General features: G+C 33.3%; 1 non-coding gene across 1 annotated transcript; it reads right to left on the bottom strand.

The window, feature by feature from the left end:
- Window positions 1-15,286: 15,286 nt before the first annotated feature.
- Window positions 15,287-15,500, bottom strand: K441DRAFT_t8. The gene has a single exon. It is a non-coding gene; the product is annotated as a tRNA-Leu (tRNA).
- Between the last annotated feature and the right edge of the window lie 7,523 nt (window positions 15,501-23,023).

Consider the following 23,023-nt stretch of genomic DNA (forward strand, 5'->3'; position numbering starts at 1 on the left):
ACGGACGGATAGGGCCACCTATTATAACTATCTTGCGGATTTACCTCCGCGTTAACGGATAAAGGCAGTATAATATCCCCTTTCTTATTACGGACTTAGGAAGCCACAATATAATCTTAGGAAGAAAATAGCTAGCCTATTTAGGCTTACAGCTTAAAGTACGGAGTAGACGGCTTATCTGGCCCAAAACTCTACCCCCAACCCCTTCCTTTATAAAAGAAATTAGTATTATAATAGAAAACCTTATACGGCCCTAGATCAATACCATTTATTAGGCTAATACTATGCGCAGAGACTAGGCCTTTAAGAAGGACGTACAGCTTAACCCGCAACGGATCCGTATACTACGCCGCCTCTAGACTACCTATATTACGCTACCCGCACTAAAGACCTAGGAAGTCGGTAGTGACCTAGCTAAGTTCCCTATAGAGAACCCTACGAAGCTATAAAGGAAAGCTAGGGATATCGGACGCTATACTAAACTAATAAATAGGAAGGATAACTTACAGAAAATGGAACGTGAGCTAAGGAAGACTATAAACCCTATACCGCAAACCACGGCCTAACGGACGCTAAAGAAACCTACGGACCTCCCACCAGTTAATATCTGCTATATTAGCGCTATAGGATTCTACCGGAACCTAGTTTAGCCTAATACCGTTGCCTTTATAACTAGCCTATACAAAATTAACCGAATAATTAAGGAAAAGGAAAGTAAGCTTAGCGGATAGGAAAGCGGGCTTATAGATAAAGAACTAATAGAGTAAAAACTGCCTAATTAACACCGGAAATTCAAGGACGTATTCTCTAAGGTAGCGTCTAATATGCTTCCACCCTACTGACTATATAACTATAAGATTGAGATTAAGTAAGACAAGGGAAGCACCCTTAGCTTTAGCCCTCTCTACCTATAGTTTATTGCCAAATTATAGGCTATAAAGTAGTACCTTATTAACAACCTAAATAAGGGCTTTATTAAGCCTAGCTAAGCCCCTTTTAACTTACCTATTCTCTTTATTAAAAAGCTAAATAAAGGACTGCGCTTCTATATTAACTACCGTAAGCTAAATAATATAACCCCAAGGACCGCTACCCGCTGCCCTTACTTAATAAAACTCTTACCTAAATAAGTAGAGCTAAGGTTTTTATAAAGCTTAATATCCGCTAAGCCTTTTACTAAATTAGGATAAACCCCAGGTCTAAGGATTTTACTATATTCTAGACCTATTACGGGACGTATAAATATAAGGTACTTCCTTTTAGACTAACTAACGGACTAGCTACGTACCAGCGGTATATAAACGATATACTCTTTAACTACCTTAACAACTTCTATACGGCCTATCTAGATAATATTATAATCTATTTAGAGAACGAACTAGAATATAAGGAGCACATCTATAAAGTTCTACAACGGCTCCGCGAAACTGGCCTCCAGGCCAATATTAAGAAGTTGGAATTTAGTGTTAAGCGTATAAAGTACCTAGGTTTTATTATTAGTATAGACGGAATTAAGGCTAACCCAGAGAAAACGACCGTAATTAACTAGTAGACGCCCCTTTAGACCATAAAGGGGGTATAATTGTTTTTAGGTTTCTGTAACTTCTACTAATACTTTATTAAGAACTATAGCAGAATCGCCTGGCCTCTTAACCGCCTTACTAGGAAAGACTAGCCCTTTTACTTTAACGCCATATATATGCAGGCCTTTAATAAGCTTAAAAAACGGCTAGTGTTGGCCCCCCTACTTGCCTACTTTAACCCAGAATGGCCTTTAATACTAGAAACTAATACCTTAAACAGCGCGATAGCCGGTGTTTTTTCCTAAAAGCAATTGGATGGAGAATAGCACCCTATTATATACTATTTAAAGACTATAATAAATGCTAAACTAAACTACCATATCTATAATAAAGAAATGCTAGCTATTATCTCTAGCTTTTAGCACTAGCGTGTATAGCTAGAGGGGACCCCTAAACCTATTAAAGTAGTATTAGATTATAAGGCCCTAGAATACTTTATAACAACTAAGGCCCTTACGGCCCGGCAGGTACGCTAGGCAGACGTCCTATCTTAGTTTAACTTCTTAATTATATATAGACCAGGCGCTGCGAACCGTGCGGATGCTCTTACTAGGCGTAAATAAGACTTAGGTGACTATACGGCTGTAAAGATCTTATTACGGACCTAAACGCTACTACAACTAGAGTACCTTAACCCCTAGATATAGGCAGAACTAAGTACAGACCCCTTAGGCGCCGAGATGTATCCTATTAACCCTTTAGGACTTAACTTAATTAATAAATTACTGTAGATAAACCGTACGGCCCCTTCTCTATAGGAGTACTGTAAAAAGGCAAAGAACGTTACCAGCCTATAGTCCCTCAAAAATGGATTACTTAAGTATTAGGAACGGCTGGTAGTAGCAGAGGAATAGAACTTACGGACTTAGCTTATTGCTAAAGTACATACCTAGGTCTCTACGGCCTACCCCAAAAAGAATAAAACCCGTAGGATTATTAGCGACCGCTACTACTAGCCCGGAATGGTTATAGATATTAACCACTATATACGGAACTGCAACGACTGCTATAGGTCTATAATCCCACAAGATAAGACCCTAGGACTATTAAAACCCCTCCTAATACCCGACTACCCCTAGTAACATATCTCTATAGACTTTTATAAGCTACCTCCAGACCGTGACGGATATAATATAGTTATAATCCTAGTTAACCGCTTTAGCAAGCGCCCGTTCTTAATTCCCTGTCATAAGAATATTAATGCTAAAGAGGCAGCCCAACTATATATCCACTACATCTACTAAATTTACGGACTACTAGACACTATTATATCTAACCGCGGGCCGCAGTTTATATCAGCCTTTTGGAATAAGTTCACCTAGATTCTAGGCATTAAGCTAAAGCTTTTTATAGCATATTACCCCCAGACAGACGGTTAAACAGAGATTGTGAACCAATACTTAGACTAGAGACTCCGGCCTTTCATTAACTACTTCTAGGATAACTAGGCCAAACTATTGCCCTTAATAAACTACGCCTAAGCAACCCTACCCCACAACTCTACCGGATTTGCCCCTATTTAACTAGAAATAGGTTACCTACCCCACATAAGCTTTAACTGGGAAAGACTAAAAGGGCCCCAGACCATACGCGAAAAACTATCTCATAAGGAAGCCCAGCAGTACGCTAAGCGCTTAGAAGAAGCCTAGAAAGTAGCCCGTACAAACCTAAAAAAGGCCTAGAAATTAATAAAACAGCAGGTAAATAAGCATAGGCGCGAGCCTAACTTTACTGTAGGCGATATAGTCTAGGTTATAATAAAGAACTAGAAGACAGAACGGCCTAGCCGTAAGCTAGACTATAAGATAGCAGGACCATATAAGATTCTTAATAAAGTAGGCAACTCGTATAAGGTTAAGCTCCCAGACTTAATTAAAGTCCACCCTATCTTCTTACCAGATAAGCTACAGAAAGCTATAAATAACCCACTGCCCGGATAAAAGAATAAACCTCCCCTACCAATTTAAGTTAACAATAATAATAAATAGGAAATTAAAGAAATACTGGCCTATAAACTTGTAAAGGGAACGTTAAAGTATTNNNTTAGTTNNAAANNATATAACCTAGACCCNACTTAGTACCCTANATNGAACTTTATAGNTAGCCCCTATAAGCTTTAGGAGTTCTATAGCTATTACCCTAATAAACCCAGACCGCTAAAGTACCTAGATAAGTAGATAGAGTGCTGGCATAATAAAGACAATAAGCTACTAGAAGAACATAAGGACAAAAACGCCCCAGAAATTTCTTAGTTACGTAAGGTGTTAAGATATTTAGGAACTTTAACCGGCGGTTAAAGTTATCTAATTAGTTAGATTCTCTTGCTAAGACTTTTAGCGGCAAAGCCTGAGGGCAGGCTTTTTTAGAGGGGGGGGTAATGTTACGGCACTGGCAGAACTTGGCAGAACTACGCACCGGCAAGTTGCCACAGATTGCCGCATATTGCGGTCACGTGACGTAAAGATCGTATATAGCTTCGAGCGGCGCTCCCCTTCTTCTCCTTCCCTTTCTTTAGCTTTAGATTCTCGTTTATAGACAATCCAATCGTACAGGCTTGCGCGACCATTTTGCCGTACTTATGTCTCGATTGACTAAGTCGCTAACACTTAGCCCACTTCATAGCCTACTTAGCTTCCAATCTGCAAATTAATAGGAGGAACTAATTACCGCTATTCTATTTAGTATATAAGATAAATAATAGCTCCAATTAGAGTATAAGGTAGAATTAAACATTAAAGGCTCTAAGCAGAGGAAATACTATATTCTTTACCAGGATGTTATAAATGTAATTACCTTTCTAATTGGCCATTAACCCTTTAAAGATACACTAGTATATACACTAAAGAGACTCTATAATGCTAATAACTACCAAGTCTATAATAAGCTATATAGTAGTAACTAGTAGTAAAAGACATAAGGCAAGGTTCCTAGCGGTGCTACAGTAGTTCCTATACTTATAGCAGTTAATAAGACCTAGCTAATAATATACTATAGCAATAAATCGGCCTAGCCGGTATATCTTACCATCGGTAATCTTAACCGACAAGTTTAACGCCAATAGACATCCCCCGCAAATATTCTTATTAGTTTTATGCCAGTTATTAAAGAAAAGGATAACAATATAAAAAGTAAAGCATATTATAAGGCGATAAGAACTATACTTAAACATAAGTCCTGCTTTAGTATTCTAACGCTATATTCCATAAACTAAAATATAATAGCAATTAAGCATCTTGCAGAAAGCGGCATAGACCTTTAATGTGCGGATAATTTTGTGCAATAATGTTATCTAATTATATATGGAATAATAGCAGACTATAAAGAATAAGTGCTGCTTATAGGTGTTAAAAGCCGATAGCACTACACTATGTGCTAGGTCCCCCCTTTAAAGCGCAAGAACTTAACCGAGAAATAATACCCGCCACGCACCCATGAGGAGACGAGAAGACAGATTAAACGCCAGCAACTAGAGAACATTCTTCCATCCTTAGACAACTGGGTATACCCAGTAGAATATTTCGCGTGGCACTATCGCCTATTTAACATCCATAAGGGTATAATAGTAGATGTTCTATATTAGCTTCTAAAGGGTATTATTATACGACTTATTAAATAGGTATAGAAACTAGTAGGTAATGTTATCTAGCTAAAAAGAAAGAGAAGAGGGATAAAGACAACTATAATAAATATATCTGCGGAGGCTTAGCTTAATTAGCGTTTTAGATAAGTCCTGGCTTTTACGGGGCTAAAATGGTTTAATAATCTGTTATTTAGTAAAGTTACTTAATAGATAGGTAATGAACAAAAAGCCATAGTTCGTCAACTTGTCGCTGTGCTAGCCCTACTGCTGTCATCTAGGGAACTATATACTATGCATTTTACAAGAGCCGTATACAACTTTGTTATTATAGCTCAGTATCGCACCTATAATAAGAAAACACTATAATATATATACCACGCCCTATATCGAATTAATATGCTTAAAGGCGTGTTTTAAAGTTTCTATTTAAAGGCAAAGGATTCTAATATAGGCCATTTTAATATACTAAAATTCCATGCCCTTATATATTTTAAGGAAAATATCCGCCTATACGGATGCGCAGATAGGTACTACACTAGCGTAAATAGCGAAGCTGGACACCGTTACATTATTAAGGCGTTTTATAACTTAACAAATAAATAGGATTCGCTATTTTAAATCTGCTCTTATAATTTAAGATAGGTAGCAGTACTAGCAATAGAAGACAAAATAGCTTTCACAAATAGTAATTCTATACTACAGTCTTCCCAGCGTCTAGAGGTATAGGTTACTTAACTAATATAGCATTTAGCAGTTGCAAAGCTTTAGTAGCCTTTAGAAGACATAGATAGGGCAACGGATCTTATCCAAAGGTGTCTTGGGTTAAAGACGTGGCTTTATATATCTTATATAGCAAACTACTACAAAATCCTAGGGTTTCTAGACGGCATTACAGTATTTATCCAAGAGTGCAGGCAAAAACTATAAGGCGAATGTGCCTAGAACTCCGATATAGACCAGAAAGAGAAGGATCCTTTATAGGTTAAGCGCCTACTTATTAAAATATATCTATCTATCCGCTATTAGAAACAAGACGGAAAAAATACAACCAACCTTAAGGCCTAAATTAGTGAGGTAGTACGTTATACACCAGATTGGCAATATTCTAACCAGTAGAGGCGTAATTACGTATAGGTTTAAGAGTATATAGATAACGACGACCGTATTAGAAAGGGCCGCACACCGTTAGGTGGAAGACTTATAGGCCAGCTTCAGCTAATTATTACTATTCTAGATATTAAAAGGTTAGATAAGTACGGTGTATACATATAGTATACTAGAGCTATAGTAGAGCTGCTTTAGCTATTAAATTATGGACTACCGCATCTAATACACGGCATAGTTAAGGTAAAAAGGTAGCCGCGCTTAAGCGTAAATACTAGGCAAGTACTTAGAGGTAGTCGCTTTTATTTAATGCCATCTATTCTATAAAGCGCGCATATTGTTTTAGCCGCTACTTCTTATCCAGATTTATACTATATCAATAATTATATTAATTAGGACTAATACAATACTCTATACTCGGATAACTTTCTTAAAGAAGGAACCTGTATTTGTTACGGACGCTTTAAGTACAATATTATAACTACTTAGAGAGGAGTCGGAAGAAGCTAGTTAGTTAATATAAGCACAGTCTAGGATAAAACCCGTGGAACCATATAACAAGGAATGGTAAGTAGAGTCACGTAATATAATCTATATAATCTATATAATCTATAAGATCTATCGCAGAGTAAACAGAGCAGATAGAGCAGATAGAGCAACAACTTTCTTAGAAGTACGGTTATGTATTTAAGGACCCTTAGTCCCTACCTAGATAGTTCCTTCCTCGTAGTAATTCTTAGAATATAATTAGAGTTAATCTATTAGGCAACCACTCCACTAGTTATTATTACGTTATTAACTTTTATACTTGCATTTCCTATATACCTAGCCTATTAACAAACCCATTATAGTTCTTACTACAAGGTTCCGTTACACAATTACTACCCAGTTATAGTATTAATATAAGAAGTCGAACAACATGCCACCAAAAGCAGCCACCATAACGCTATTAACGGTAGCAACTACTTTAAGGATAGGAGGTAACACTAGTATAGCGGATACTAACTTACAGCAACCTGTGACGGTTAGATAGCTATAAGAAATAGTTAACTAGCTAACAGCTAATAATATAGTATTAGAAGAAAGACTTAATGGGATAGAAGCAGTAAAGATTAAGCTACTATCAATTAAGAGATTTATAGGAGAGAAGTTAAAGCTTAAAGAATTCCTTATATAGATATATTTTAAGGTCTTATAGAAGGGAGCAAAGTTACCTATACCTGTGGATTGGATAGCCTATACAGAACTATTCTTATTAGGAAAAGTACTTAAGTGGTTTAAACTTTACCTTATGGAGATATAGGTAAACGGAATGACGACTACTAACTAAGACATGTAATTTATGTTCTTAAGTTAGGAAGGATTTATAGAATAACTAACGCAGATATTTAGAGACCCGGAAGAAACAACTATAGTGGAAAGAAAACTCCAGAACCTCATGTAATAAACTTTAGCAATTAAGTATATAATATAGTTCTAGATACTAGCAATATAAGTAGAGTGGAATAATAGGGCGCTTATAGTATAATATAAACAGGGACTTAAGGCTAAAGTCTAGGACGCGATTATCCTAATAGAAGATGCGGATACCTTAAAGGGACTAATAGATTAGGCAATTAAGATTAACAATTAGATCTACTAAAGGGAATAGGCTAAAAGAGGCTAGGATAGAGTTCTATAGTTATATAAGGCATAAAGTACGCAATAATAAAAGCTAAGTTAGAAACTATAGTATGGTATAGAGCTAATAGACCTAAGTAGTACCAAAGAAGCCTATAAGAGAGGGAGCAAACTATAGAAACCTAGAGGATAAGAATTAAGTAATTAAAGGTCTAAGGAGCAGAGGCCGAATTAGGGATTTTAATAGCAGAAGACATTTAGGCGGACTCTATAATAAGAGAAATAGTTTAAAGAAGGAGCTTATATAAATTGCGGAAAATAGGGTTATTATATTAGAGACTATAGAAGTAGGCAGAGTTACCACGTAGTAAAAGGTATAAGATTAGTAGACGACATATATGTATAAAGGGATAATAATATACTGTAAGGAACAAAAGAGTATTTAATTAGAAGTTTTGCGTTTTATTATAATAACGTATACTAAATTTATAAGGACGCTAAGTACGGCGCAAGCTATTAGCTATAAGAGCTAGTACCTATAGAATATAAAGGAACTAACGAACTAGTTCACAGATCGGATATTAAAGACGATAAATTTAACCTAGGTAAAACATTTAGTAACAATAAGGTAACAAGGGCCGCTTATTAGGAGCGAGTAGACCTTAAAAATGTTATACTAAAGGTAGAGGATAATTCTATTACAGAATAAGGAATATTAGTAGGGATTAAAACCCCACTAAATATAATGTTTATCGCTTCGCGAGATATAAGAGAAGTAGGACAGTAAACCACTTTGGCACTTAATAAAGGCAAAAAGCCAAAGGCTTAAGATTCTTAAGATAAGATAAGAGACGACTAAGATTCTTAAGACGAGATAAGGCAAGCTTAAGAATCTATAATAGATAGAAACTAATAGAGCAGAGCAGCGGCTTAGTTTAAAGATATATAAATAAGCTTAGGACAAGAATTCCTAATAGTATAAGATTCTTAAGATAAGATAAGTAAGATCTAAGATTCTTAAGACGAGATAAGGACACTAGTTAAGCCTAGTTAGACTAAGGTAGGAGCTAAGCTTAGGTTAGAAGTAAGCTCAGGATTAAAGAACCTAAGGGGTCAAGAATTCGGGGTATAAATTAGGACACCTATAGATAAGAGGCTAGGAGCTTCTTTATAAATTAGAGAATCTGCAGTATAAATAGTAATTAAACTAGGAGACAAATATATGGACCTAGAGGATTTACTAGTTAAATAAAGTATTCGGACTAAAGATCGAAAAATTAATACTAGGATTAAGAAGTAAGATAACTTTAAGGATTAGAGCGCAAGGCGCAAACTAAAAAAAACTATAAAAGAATTTAGATAAAGAATTATCGCGTAGTAAAAACAGAAACTAGATAAAAAATCTAGCATATTGGGACGTATAAAGGACAGAGCACTAGTATAAAGAATTACTAATAGGCCGAGAGAAGGTATATTAAGAGCTAAGTGGCTTACCAAACTGGAACAAGAAGAGGATTTAGGGATTCCTACTAGGTTCAAAGAATAATATACTAAAAGCTATTATAATGTAGTAATAAAGAGATATTTTCTTACGGATAGACCATATATACTCTAGTAGCTGTACTAAAAGTGGTATAGGCAACAACGCAATAATAAGTGGGAAAATTTCTATATATAGTTAGATAAAAAAGTTATTTAGGACTACCTAATTATAGAGAAGGCCATAACGTATATTAAAGGAGCCTTAATTATAACGTTAAAGGATCTAGAGGAACGTTTAGAGGACTAAAAAAGTAAGAGGCGCATCTTAGTACCTATAAATAAAGTCATAACGTTTAGATTAGTACGATAAAGGTTTAAACTTAAGGATAAAAATAAGCTAAAAGTTAACCTAAAGCACCTAGCACACTATATGTTATTATAAATTGCGTACGTAGACAATATATACAAAATATATAAGAATCTAAAAGAAAAGAATCAGAAATACCCTATAAGGATATACTGGATAATAGATAAGCAATAGTATAGGAATACTAAATATATGCATGGATAGCATCTAATAGAAATCTAAGAGGAAGAAAGTTTAGTACTTTAACTAGGAAGATTCCTTACAGAAGAATACTTAGACGGATAACAGTAGTGGGAATGCCCAGAAAACACGTGTCTATAGCATATTAAAGATAAAAAGTAAACTAGGTATTAGCTAAAAAATAAGCCAAGTGCACTAGGATTAAGTGGCTAATAGTTAAGAAAAGTAGAGGCCTATAGGACTAAAGGGAGCCAGTAGTAGAGCTTCAGACCCTTAAAGGAATTTAAGGATAATACCTAAATTTACGGATTAATTGGCAAGATTAGCAGTTTAAAGCGCTAATAGATAGTAGAGCAACGCGAAACTATATCTCACTAGTAGCAGTTAAGAGAATAGGGCTACCTTATAGATAAAAAGAGTAACCTTACCTATTAGCTACAATTTTAGGAGATCTAATAACCTATAGAGGAGGGATCATTAATCTTAAAATAGGGCCTATTTAGATAACTATTAAAGGAAAATAAATTAAGATGTCTTTTAATATCCTACTATTGGGACGGGACGAGGCAGTATTAGGCATACCTTAGTTATAGGAATATAATCTAAGAATTAATTGGATTACAAGTTAGATTAATATTAGAGATACTTAACGCTATAAGATGCAATAATAAGCTAAGTTAGTATAGTACTAAGTAGGAGCAACCTATAAAGAAACAGAAAAAGGACTAAGCTATATACTAAAGAGATACCATAAGTACGGTAAGAAACTATAGTTACCAGAAAGTAAAAAGCTATTAGAATATGCAGTATGGGACTATAAAATAGAGTTAGAACTAGGAATAAGTTTAAAGTTCTTTCTAATCTATAAGCTTACTAAAGAAGAGGGTAAAGCGTTAAAAGAGTTTATCTAGGAAAATTTATAAAAGGGATACATTAAACCATCGCAGTTATTAGCGGGTTATCTAGTACTATTTATACCGAAGAAAAATGGCAAACTAAGGCTGTGTATCGACTATAGACAGTTAAACAGCATTACTAGAAAGGATAGGTATCCTTTACCCTTAATTAGCGAAATCTAAGATAGAATAGGCAATACGCAAATCTTTATAAAGATAGATCTAAGATAGGCGTACTATTAAATCAGGATTAAGGAAGGCAACAAATAGAAGGCAGCCTTTAGGTTAAAGGAAGGACTATATAAACTATTAGTTATATAATTTGGGCTTATAAACGCACTAGCAACGTTCCAGAAGCGTATTAATAATATATTAGGAGAACACTTAGATAAATTTATTATAGTATATCTTAACAATATTATTATCTACTTAATAACTAAGGAAGAATATAGGGAATACGTTAAATAGGTCTTAAAGAGACTATAAAAAGAACAGATGCTAGTAGTAATTAAGAAATACAAGTTCTTTACTAGGAAGACCAATTTTGTTAAATTTATTATTAAACTAGGCCAACTTAGTATAGATCTAAAAAAGATTAAGGCTATAGTGAATTAGTAGGAACTAGAGAACGTTATATAGTTAAGATCGTTTCTAGGGTTTTGCAATTACTATAAAAGGTTTATAGCGTAGTGGTTAAAGGATATTAAGCCATTTACGTGGTTAATAAAGAAAGAAGAACTATAGGTATAGGGGGAAGAGTAAAGAAAACTCTTTAAAAAAGTTAAAGAGTTATTTACCTAGGAGCTAATTCTTAAGATCTATTAACTAGAACTAGAGATAGTTATAAAAACAGATACATTAAACTATACACTAGGGGCGTGCTTTATGTAAAGGTATTAAGATAGATAGCACCCAGTAATATACTATAGTCGGAAAATAATACTACCAGAGTTAAACTATAACATCTATAACAAAGAGTTGTTAGGTATAGTTGCAGTATTAAAGAAATAGAGAGTATTCTTATAAGGCATAGAGAAACTATTTATAGTTAAGACAGATTATAAGAACCTAATAGGATTCCTAATAACAAAGGAACTTAACTAAAGATAGGTTAGATAGGCAGAGATGCTTACGGAATACTATTTTAAGATTTAGTATACTAAAGGTACAGACAACACGCGGGCAGATGCTCTAAGCCATAAAGCTAAACTACAAAATAAGGAAAAGCTATTAGGGGCTTTATTGCGAAAAGATACAGACAGATTAATTAGGTATAATTATCCAAAAATTATAGTAACTTAAGAAGACGAACTAGAGAAAGTCTACGAGATATTAGAAAGCTTTTAGGCACAAAGAATTCTAGAAGCATAGCTAGAAGATCTATAGACGGATATATACGAAAATCGAGAAGTAAAGTACATCCTAAAAAGCATAGCAGAGTAATTTGTGGAAGACTTCTATAAGGGACTAACCTAAGGACACAATAGAGCTACGGGCTTAGTGTTAAGACTACAGGAGGAGTACGTTATTAATGGAATCTAGAGGATAGCTAGAAGAGTTATAAAGGAATATTTAGATTACTAAAGAAATAAACTAATAAGGCATAAGCTATATAAAGGGCTACAACCTGTTAAAATACTAGAGAGACCATAGGAGGTCATATTATGGGACTTTATTATTAAGTTGCCAAAATTAAAAGATCCTATTACCGGATAAGATCATAACGCGATCTTAGTAATAGTAGATAAGCTTACAAAGTGGGGATACTTTATAGTATGCACAGAAGAAATCTCAGTAGAAGATATTGCTAGAATCTACGTTAAAGAAGTATTTATAAGATATGGAGCACTAAGCAAAATCATATCGGATAGAGATCTAAGATTCGTAGTAGTATTCTAGGAAGTGTTCTTAGCGGAGCAAGGAGTTTAAGCAGCAACTTCTACCGCATATTATTTATAGACAGACGGTTAAACAGAAAGATTAAATTAGACGCTAGAGTAGTATTTAAGATATTATATCAATCATGCACAGAATAATTAGGTATTACTATTACTAGTTATACAATTTACATACAATACAATACCTTAAGAAGGAATAGGCATATTACTATTTAAGGTAAATTATGGATACGAGCTAAGAATATTATTATTACTACAGCAAGCGAAGAAAATAAGTAGTACAGCTAAAGAAAGAATAAAGATATTAATGAATCTTTATATAGACCTTACGGAATTAGTAAAGAAAGTATAAGAGAGAATAAAAAAGTACTATAATACTAAAAGATCTAAGGGACCAGATCTTAAGGAGGGAGATAAAGTATAGCTACTACACAAAAATTTCAAGAGTTGACGACTAAGTAAGAAATTGGACTACGTCAGACTAGGACCTTTCGAAATTACATAGAGGATTTTATTAGTTACGTTTAAGTTAAACCTACTAGCCAAAATAAAGATCTACCCTATACAGTATATCGCAATGCTAGAGCTAGCATATAGGAATATTAAGCCACCGGTTTATAAAGCAGATATATATAGAGGATAAGAAGAAGACAAATGGCAAGTATCAAAGATCGTTAATTATAAGAATATTAACGACGAAATATAGTACGAGGTTAAGTAGATAGGCTATACTAAGACTACCTAGGAGCTACTAGAGAATTTAAAGAACGCTATAGGAAAGGTATAGGAGTATCGGAAGAGATTAGGTTAGGTAGTATTAATAAAAAAGGATCGCTAAAGAATAAGTCACCTAAGGGGGACCTAAAAAGAGCAGTTACCGAACTACTCAGATTTATTTCCTTCTTTATTAGAAGAGAATCCGTTCTTTTATTACCTAGTTCCTATAGACCTTATTTTATAAGTTTCTACTCTTTAAAACGGACCTTCTTACAAACGCGTTAAAGACGCTAAACTTTTATAAAGGCAGACTGCTAAGCCTTAAGGGTATAAGTAAATTCTTTAGATTAATAATAGGCTTCCGCTAGCGCTACGGCAAGATTACCCTTAAGTTTTTCTGCCTTAGATTAAACACAAGACCCTAAAACAAATTAATTAGGGAACTAGATAACTATTAAGAGTAATAGGTTACGTATATTTAACATTAGAGATAGAGCGAACATTATAGGATAACTGAATATTCGCTTTAGTGCACTCTAAATAAGAGAAAGGTTGCTAGGATAAAGGACTTACTAATATAACGTAAACCAGCCCCTCTTTTATATAACAAGAACATAGAGATGGTATTATCTCACTAAGAGACAATATTATAGCAACGGTATAAGACCGACGGGCTATAGAGGAAGAAGAAGGTGCTTTAGGTATTATAAGTAACGATATTAACTAAATTAATTAGACGGATATTATACCTTTAGTAAACGACCTAGAGATGCTAGGTATCTTTAAGGACAAAGATAGAGAGAAGGGAGATGGTGTTACGGACGCTTTAAGTACAATATTACGACTACTTAGAGAGGAGTTAGAAGAAGCTAGTTAGTTAATACAAGCACGGTTTAGGATGGAACCCATAGAACCATATAACGAGGAATAGTAAGCAGAGTTACGTGATGTGATCTGTATAATCTGTATAATCTATAAGATCTATCGCAGAGTAAATAAAGTAGATAGAGCAGATAGAGTAATAACTTTCTTAGAAGTACGGTTGTATATTTAAGGACCCTTAGTCCCTACCTAGATAGTTCCTTCCTTATAGTAATTCTTAGAATACAATTAGAGTTAATCTGTTAGGCAACTACTCCACCAGTTGTTATTACGTTGTTAACTTTTATACTTACATTTCCTATACACCTAGCCTATTAACGAACCCATCGTAGTTCTTACTACAAGGTTCCGTTATAGTATTGCGTTATTATATAGAAGCTAGGATAAATAGTAAAAGTAGCTAAGCTAGTATAGAACCTATATAAGACTATATAGGACTATATAAGATTATATAAGATTATATAAAATTATATAAAATTATTTTAATCCTAATATATATTATAAGCTAGCATACTATAGGCTAAGAAAATAGTAAAAATTTATTTGCGTAATTAGCATACAACTTTAAAATAATATATTATATTACCTTAATTATATATTAAGGAATATGCAGTTAGCTTTTAAAGTTATTAAGTTAGTTAACTATATATTATTTAAATTTTAAGTTAGTTAATTGCATATTAAGGAATATATAGTTAGCTTTTAAAGTTATTAAGTAGGTTAACTATATATTATTTAACTTTTAAATATATTAAGTTAGTTAATTGCGTATTAAGTTAGTTAAGTTATATATTAAGTTAGTTAAGTTGTATATCAAGTTGGTCAATTACGTGTTAAGTTGGTCAATTGCGTATCGAGTTGGTTAAATTGCATATCAATTACGCGAAACGCGAAAAACAAAGTCTACTTGAATCTCATCCTGCGAATATTTTCCCGATGATAGCTACTAGTTAAATAAGAAAAAGGAAAAAAATAATTGACAAGAGAGGGATTCGAACCCCCGCGGGCAAAAGCCTTGTAATGTTAATTTAATAGATACCAAGAGACTTAAAGTAAGCATACCCATGAGAATAACCTAATATCACTAATAGGAAGCTTAACGCTTGAGTCTAATATAGAATGATTAACACTTGCATAGAAATCAAGACTTATCACCCTACCGCACGCCTTGGACCGCTCGGCCATCTTGCCATAAATTATCATAATATCATAATTAACTTGTATATATATAATTATAAGTTGAAGTTTTTGACGCACGACAATTGGCTGCACGCGCGGCCTTGGAACAATGCCCTTAGCAAGGCTCTGCACCCCAATTGCAGTCAAAACTTCCGTTATTTTGAAGTCGCATACTAATTTCCTATATAAGCTTAGCGCTGCGGTAAATTTGCATCTATTACACAGGGCTGGAACTGGGTCCGTATCAGCTGCAGAGTTGCATTGCTGCATCGCCAGATATAGTCACGTGACTGTAAGTCTGGCTCTAATTGCTTCAAGAAATCGCTCCGCCCGTCAGCCACGTAGAGGTCCTCCAGCTCTGCGCCCCCAAAACAGGCCCAATTTGTCGGTTTCCGTCGGGTTTTAAAAATTGCATGCTGATTTCCTATATGGGCCTAGTTTGCTTGCAAATTTGCAGCGTGTGCGCAGCTCTAATACTAAGTGCCTAGAACGGGGCCGTCCTTACGTGCTTAGGGCGTGCTTAAGGTTGCTTAGGGCTACTCACCCTTAGCTGAGTCCACAGACGGAAATAGATCCTAGTAAGGGGAGTTTTTCACTAAAGACTATAGAGGATATATATAATAAAATATGCTAAGGAAAACCCAGCCCCGCACCAGCGATTAATATAAAGCTGAGGTGGCATACTATCCTTCTTTTCTTATTGCGAAAATAATTTGCTTAGCCTATAGCGATAAACAGCCCTACTATATTCTTAACCTCCCTTCCAAACTTCGCTTACTAATTCTGCTTTAAATAAGTCAGTTTAATTTAAATAAGAGCTATTAACCACTTTTTATTCTTAAATATACTAATTACCCTCTTATAAATATATAAAGCTATTTACGTAGAAGCTACTAATATTCTTTATTATAAAAACTTTAGAGACTAATTATTAGTTCTTCTTTAGGGGAGAACCAGCTCCCTTTATAATCCTTTTAAGTTATTAGTAAAACCCTCCGCCCCTTATCTATCTAACTATATCTTCTTTAAGATATTAGTAGGACATTAATAAAATCTCCTCTAGAGAAGAGCTAGCAATTAGTCTCTAAATAGAAGAGGTTAGAAAGCAATTGTCCTTTAATACGTGAAACCTATTCTATCTTTAACTTATCTTTAACTAACCTTTAATTTATATTCTACTTACCTATAATACTGTTGATTAGATAATTATATGTTCTGGTTAAACTGGCCTTTTATAATTCTAATTGCTTATAATCCGTTACGGAAGGGACGTATAGCTATTAATTAAAGATAATGGGCCATACTCCTATACCCCCTAAAATAGCGCCCTTACCCTAAGAGACTAATAGAGTCTCCCTAGAGGAGCGTATTCCCTCTTCCTATAAAGAAGCCACAGCTAGTCCGTCTAACCTTGCGAGACCCTTAGGAATAATTACCGCTGGGGAGTTATTAAAGCGGTTGCTATGTAAGACCTTATAAAAAATAAAGGAGTTAGAGATATAATTAAGATAAGTATATTAAGATTACTAAGAATAATTGTAAGGACAAATAGGAGAAGTATAGACATCCTAGACGTAAAGCGGACTAGAAGGGGCAACGCTATACTATACTATAGTATTAGAAAAGACTAAGTTTCGTATAAAGGACCTTAATAAGTATAAGGGTAATAGTCTCTAAAACTATAATCGTTTTATCCATTAATGCGAAACTATATTTTGGCTAGAACCGAAACATTACTCTAATAAGTATAATTAAACACTAATTGCTTCTACCTTCCTACATAGTACTATTAGGGGTTTATGGATACGCTATAAGAAGAAACTTACTATACTCCTTAAATTTAGCGAATTTAAGTCTTAGTTAGTTAATTAGGTCTAAGACCCTACTAATTAAGGGATGAATTATAACTAGTGATACTATAATGCTAAGTAGCAAGAAGGCCAGAACGTAACCTAATTTATAAACTACTTAGAAGAGCTAGAAGATAATATACCCTATTTAGATCCATAGGATAACGCTATATAACTTTACCAGCTACTCGCTAAGCTATAACCTAAGATTTAATAGGCTATATAGGAGAAAGGCGAGATTTCTACCTTTTAAGAAAAGCTTATCTCTAAAGCTGCTTAGATTAAGAATGCTAAAAGAGATTATTTAGGGAAGCGAAAGGAACGAGACGCCAATAATAAAGAGTGTAGGACTAGACCTAGCTTTAATAATAGGGGTAGGTTCCAACCTAACTACTCTATAGAAGGATAATATAAGCAGGCTTTACAGCCCTAGAGTAACGCTGGCTAACTCTAGTATAATAATAGACAGAAACCTAATCTAAATAAGTAGAACTAAGAGATACGCGTCTGTTATAACTGCAGTAAGAAGGGCTATATAAGCCGCTTCTGCTAGAAAAAGAAGTAAAAATTGGCTTAGCTAGAAAAAGAGGAAGCCTAGTAGATCTTTACTTTCTAATACTAGGTAATTAGAAGAAAGAGGGAGTAATCTGCTATATAGTTATTCCTGTCTCTATTTAAGTTAAATAAATAGGTAACGTAAGACTGCCTTATAGACAGCGGCGTAACTATAGGGTTTATTTCTTAATTACTAATAAAAGAATTGGATTTAGACCTAAGCGGCTTATAGGTGCGCACTATTTAAAGTATTAGAGGCTACCGGATTCTATACTACAGGGAATAGACTTTTTTAGTGGCTAGCTAGGACCGCGATAGTCTATAGGACACGTAGGAGATATGCTTTTATACCGTAGAAATTAAGGGGTATAACCTTGCCTTGGGATACCTATAGCTTTAATAAGTTAATTTAGATATTAATTGGCCCTTAGCCTTATATTAATACCGGAAGTCTTAACCGCGTATTATAGTTAAGAATTAGGAGACTTTTGTAAACTATATACAAAAAGAAGGATAGGCGCATACTATATATACCACTTTTAATCCTAAGAATAGGGACACAGAGTATTTACTTTTAGATATTTAGCTATACGTAGTTAAGGCACTAGAGATTCTACAGGAATATATAGACTTAGTAGAAGTTTTTAGTAAGGAAAATATAGAAACCTTACCTAATCCTATATTAGTTAAACACGAGATAGATATAGGGGATAAGTTACCTTTTTTTAGACTACTATATAACCTATTAGAAAATAAGTTAGCAATATTACGTTAGTATATAGTGGACAATCTTTAGAAAGGATAGATTTAGCCTTCTATAAGCCTAGCAGGAGCACTAATCCTATTTATACTAAAGAAGGACAGTGGCCTATATTTATATATTAACTATTAAGCGCTAAATAAAATTACTGTAAAGAATTGCTACCTATTACCCTTTGTTATGGACTTTATATCAGCAGTAGTATAACTACTAAAAAGAGATATAAATGGGTTAGTTAAGATAGTATAGAAGGCGCTAGAGCCGATTAAGCTATAGGATAAAAGGTAGCTAAGTTATATAGCCAGTTATATTATAAGTTTAAAACGTAAGAATATAGGAATATAGGAACGTGGGGCGTACTAATATACTTAGTACATTTCTTAGGCGCAGTATTGTATATTTAAAGGACTATAGTCCCTACTTAGATAATTCTCTTCTTTATAGTAAATTTTAGAATATAATTAGAGTTAATCTGTTAGGTAACTACTCCACTAGTTATATTACTGTTATTAACTTATTAGTTACCTATATATCTAGCCCATTAATAAGTCCATCATAGTATTTCCTATAAGGCTTCGTTATATATTTACTACCTAGTTACGGTATTAATAAGTCAAATAATATACTACTAAAAGCACTAGTTATAACGCTATTAATAGCATTAACTACTTTAGGAGTAAGTAGAGATACCAGCATATAAGACACCGACTTACATCTTATTACAGTAGGTTAATTATAAGAAATAGTTAATTAATTAATAGACAATAATCGAATACTTAAAGAACGAATTAACAGCATTGGAGTAGTAAAGGTTAAGTTACCGTTAGTTAAGCGATTCTTAGGGAAGAAGTTAAAGCTTAAGGGTTTTTTAGTATAAATGCGTTTTAAGGTAATATAGGAGGGTATAACGCTCGCTACGCTAATAGACCAAGTGGTCTACGCAGGATTATTCCTAATTGGAAGAGCGCTTAAGTGGTTTAAACTTTACTTTACTAAGATATAAAAGAATGGGAATACGACTATAAACCTAGAAGTAAAGTTTATATTCTTAAGTTAGGGAGGATTTATAGAATAACTTATATAGATATTTGGAGACCTAAAGGTAACAACTACGGTAGAATGGGAGCTCTAAAACCTAGTATAACGAACCTTAGTAATTAAGTATATAATATAGTTTTAAACACTAGCTACGTAGGTTAAGTGGAATAATAAGGCGCTTATGGCACAGTATAAACAGAGACTTAAGGTAAGAGTCTAGGATGTAATTATCCTAATAGAAGATGTGGATATACTTAGGGAACTTATAAATTAAGTAATTAAGATTAATAATAGGATCTATTAAAAAGAACAACCTAAGAAAGGATAATATAGAGTTCTATAGTTGTATAAGGCGTAGAGCACGCAACAATATAGTTAAAATTAGAAACTATAAAATAGTAGACTAGAGCTAATAGACCTAAGCGGTACTAAAGAATCTAGAAAGTAAAATAAGAAATTATAGAAACCTAGAGGCTAAGGATTAAGCAATTATAGGACTAAATAGTAGAGGTTAAACTAGGGATCTTAGTAGTAGAAGACGTTTAGGCGGACTCTATAATAAGAGAAATGGTTTAAAGAAGGAGCTTATATAAATTATAGAAAATAGGGTTATCTCGCTAGAGACTATAAAGATAGTTAGAATAACTATACGGTAAGGGGAACTAGGCTAGTAGACAACATATATATATAGAGGGACGATAGTATACTATAAGGAACCAAAGAGTGTTTAATTAAAAGTTTTGCATTTTGTTATAATAATGTATACTAAATTTATAAGGACGCTAAGTATAGCGTAAGCTATTAGCCATAAGAGCTAAAGTTAATAGAGTTTAGAGGAACCAATAAACTATTACGTAAATTAGACATTAAAGATAATAAATTTAATATAGGCGAAATATTTAGCGACGATAAGGTAATAAAGGCAGCTTACTAGAAGCATATAAACCTTAAAGAAGTTATAATAGAGATAGAAGTTAAATCCACTATAAAGGACGAATTAGTAATGGGGATTAAAACTCTATTAGATATAATGTCTATCGCTTTATAAGACGTAAGAGAAGTAAGATAGTAAACTACTTTAGTACTTAATAAAGGTAAAAGGCCTAAGGCTTAAGACTTTAAAGAAAGGATAAGAGTATAAGCTAGTTATTTATAAAGATAAATTAAAGTAGAAAATTAAGAAGGCGAGACTTCTGTAATAAAGGGGAAGTATCCTATAATAGGTAAACAAAGTATTTAGCCTTAGAGTTAAATAGTTAATACTATAATTATAAAGTTTATAGATCTAAAGGATTCTATAGCTAAACACAAACCAAAAGAAGATTAGAAAGTATTTAATAATTAAATTAAAGTATAGTAAGAATAAAGAGGCTACTAAGGGTTAAGAATACTAGGTAGACTAAGGGTTAAAGTATTTACACAAAAAATTACTAATAGGCTAAGAGCAGGCACGCTAAGAGTAAAATAGCTTAAAGAACTAGAATAAGAAGAGGACTTAGGGGTTCTAACTAGATTTAAAGAAAGGCACACTAAAGGTTGCAAAAATGTAGTAATAACGAGATATTTCCTTATAGATAGATTATATACACTTATAGAGCTATATTAAAAGTGGTATAAGCAGCAATATAATAATAAGTAGGAAGACTTTTATATATAGCTAGATAAAAAAGTTATTTAAGACTAAGTAATTACGGAGAAACGTATAAGTTATATTAAAGGAGCATTAATTGAGCACAGACCTGACCCCTGAGCGACGTGTATATATACCGCCTCACTTCCTACATAGATCCTCACACGACATCGTTTGTCAATCATATACAGTCACCTCGTACATCGTACCTTGACAGTCGGCACGTACTATGACATCTAAATTACTAGAGAAATAAACTAATAAGGTATAAGCCGTATAGAAAGTTACAGCCTATTAAGACACTAGAAAGACTATAGGAAGTTATATTATAGGACTTTATTATAAAGTTACTAAAGTTAAAAGATCCTATTACCAGATAGAAGTATAATATAATTCTTATAATAGTAGATAAATTAACTAAATAGGGCTACTTTATAGCATGTATAGAAGAAATCTTAATAGAAGATATTACTAGAATCTATATTAAGGAAGTGTTTATAAGATATAGGGTACTAAGTAAAATTATATTAGATAGAGATCTAAGATTTATAGTAGTATTTTAGGAAGTATTCTTAGCGGAATAAGAAGCTAGAGTAGTAACTTCTATTATATATTATCCACAAATAGATAGATAAACGGAAAGGTTAAATTAGACGCTAGAGTAGTATCTAAGGTATTATATTAATTATACATAGAATAATTAGGTATTGTTATTACTAGTTATATAGTTTGCATATAATATAACACTATGGAAAGGTATAGAGATATTACTATTTTAGGCGAATTATAGATATAGGCCTAGAATATTGTTATTACTATAATAAGTAAAGAAAATAAGTAGTATAGTAAAAGAAAAAATGAAGATATTAATAAATCTTTATAAGGACCTCTATTTTATAGCAAAAATAGTATTAAAAAAATTAAGAAGTACTATAATACTAAGAGATCTAAGGAACTAGATCTAAAGGGGGGGGATAAAGTATAGCTATTATATAAAAATTTTACAAGTTAATAAGTAAGAAGTTAGACTATATTAAACTAGGACTATTTAAAATTGCAGCTAAGATTTTAGAAGTTATATATAGACTTAACTTACTAGCGAAAATAAAGATCTACTCTATATAGTATATTATAATACTAAAGCTAGCGTATAGAGACGCAGAGCTATTAGTCTATAAAATAGACGTATAGAGAATAAGAAGAAGACAAATATTAGATTTTAAAAGTCGTAAATTATAAGGATATTAATAATAAAATATAGCATAAAGTAAAGTAGATAGGCTATAATAAGACTACCTAGGAGCTACTATAGAACCTAAAGAACTCTATAGAAAAGGTATAGAAGTATTAAAGGAGAATAGGTTAGGTAATATTAAGAAGGAGCTAAAGATAAAGGGATTAGTTAAAGGTAATAAACGAGCCGGATTACCTAAGGAGTCTACTACTAGTATATAAACTGTTTCCGTCTCTTTATAATTAGAATCCTTTTCGCCTTCTTAGCCTTAAGCTTATAGAGACCTTACTTAGTAAAATACTACTCCTTAAAGCGTACCTTTTTATAACCCTTTTTAAGACGGACTAACTGAGCGTAAGCAGTCTTTTAAGCCTTAAATACTTTCCGCTCCCTATTATCGCGAAGCTTTTATACTTTAGTAAGAGTAGTAGTAAGTTTATCCTTAATATAGGACGCCTTAGATTAAAT

The sequence above is a fragment of the Cenococcum geophilum genome (genome assembly GCF_001692895.1).
Source record: "Cenococcum geophilum 1.58 unplaced genomic scaffold K441scaffold_7, whole genome shotgun sequence".
NCBI lineage: Eukaryota > Fungi > Ascomycota > Dothideomycetes > Gloniales > Gloniaceae > Cenococcum > Cenococcum geophilum.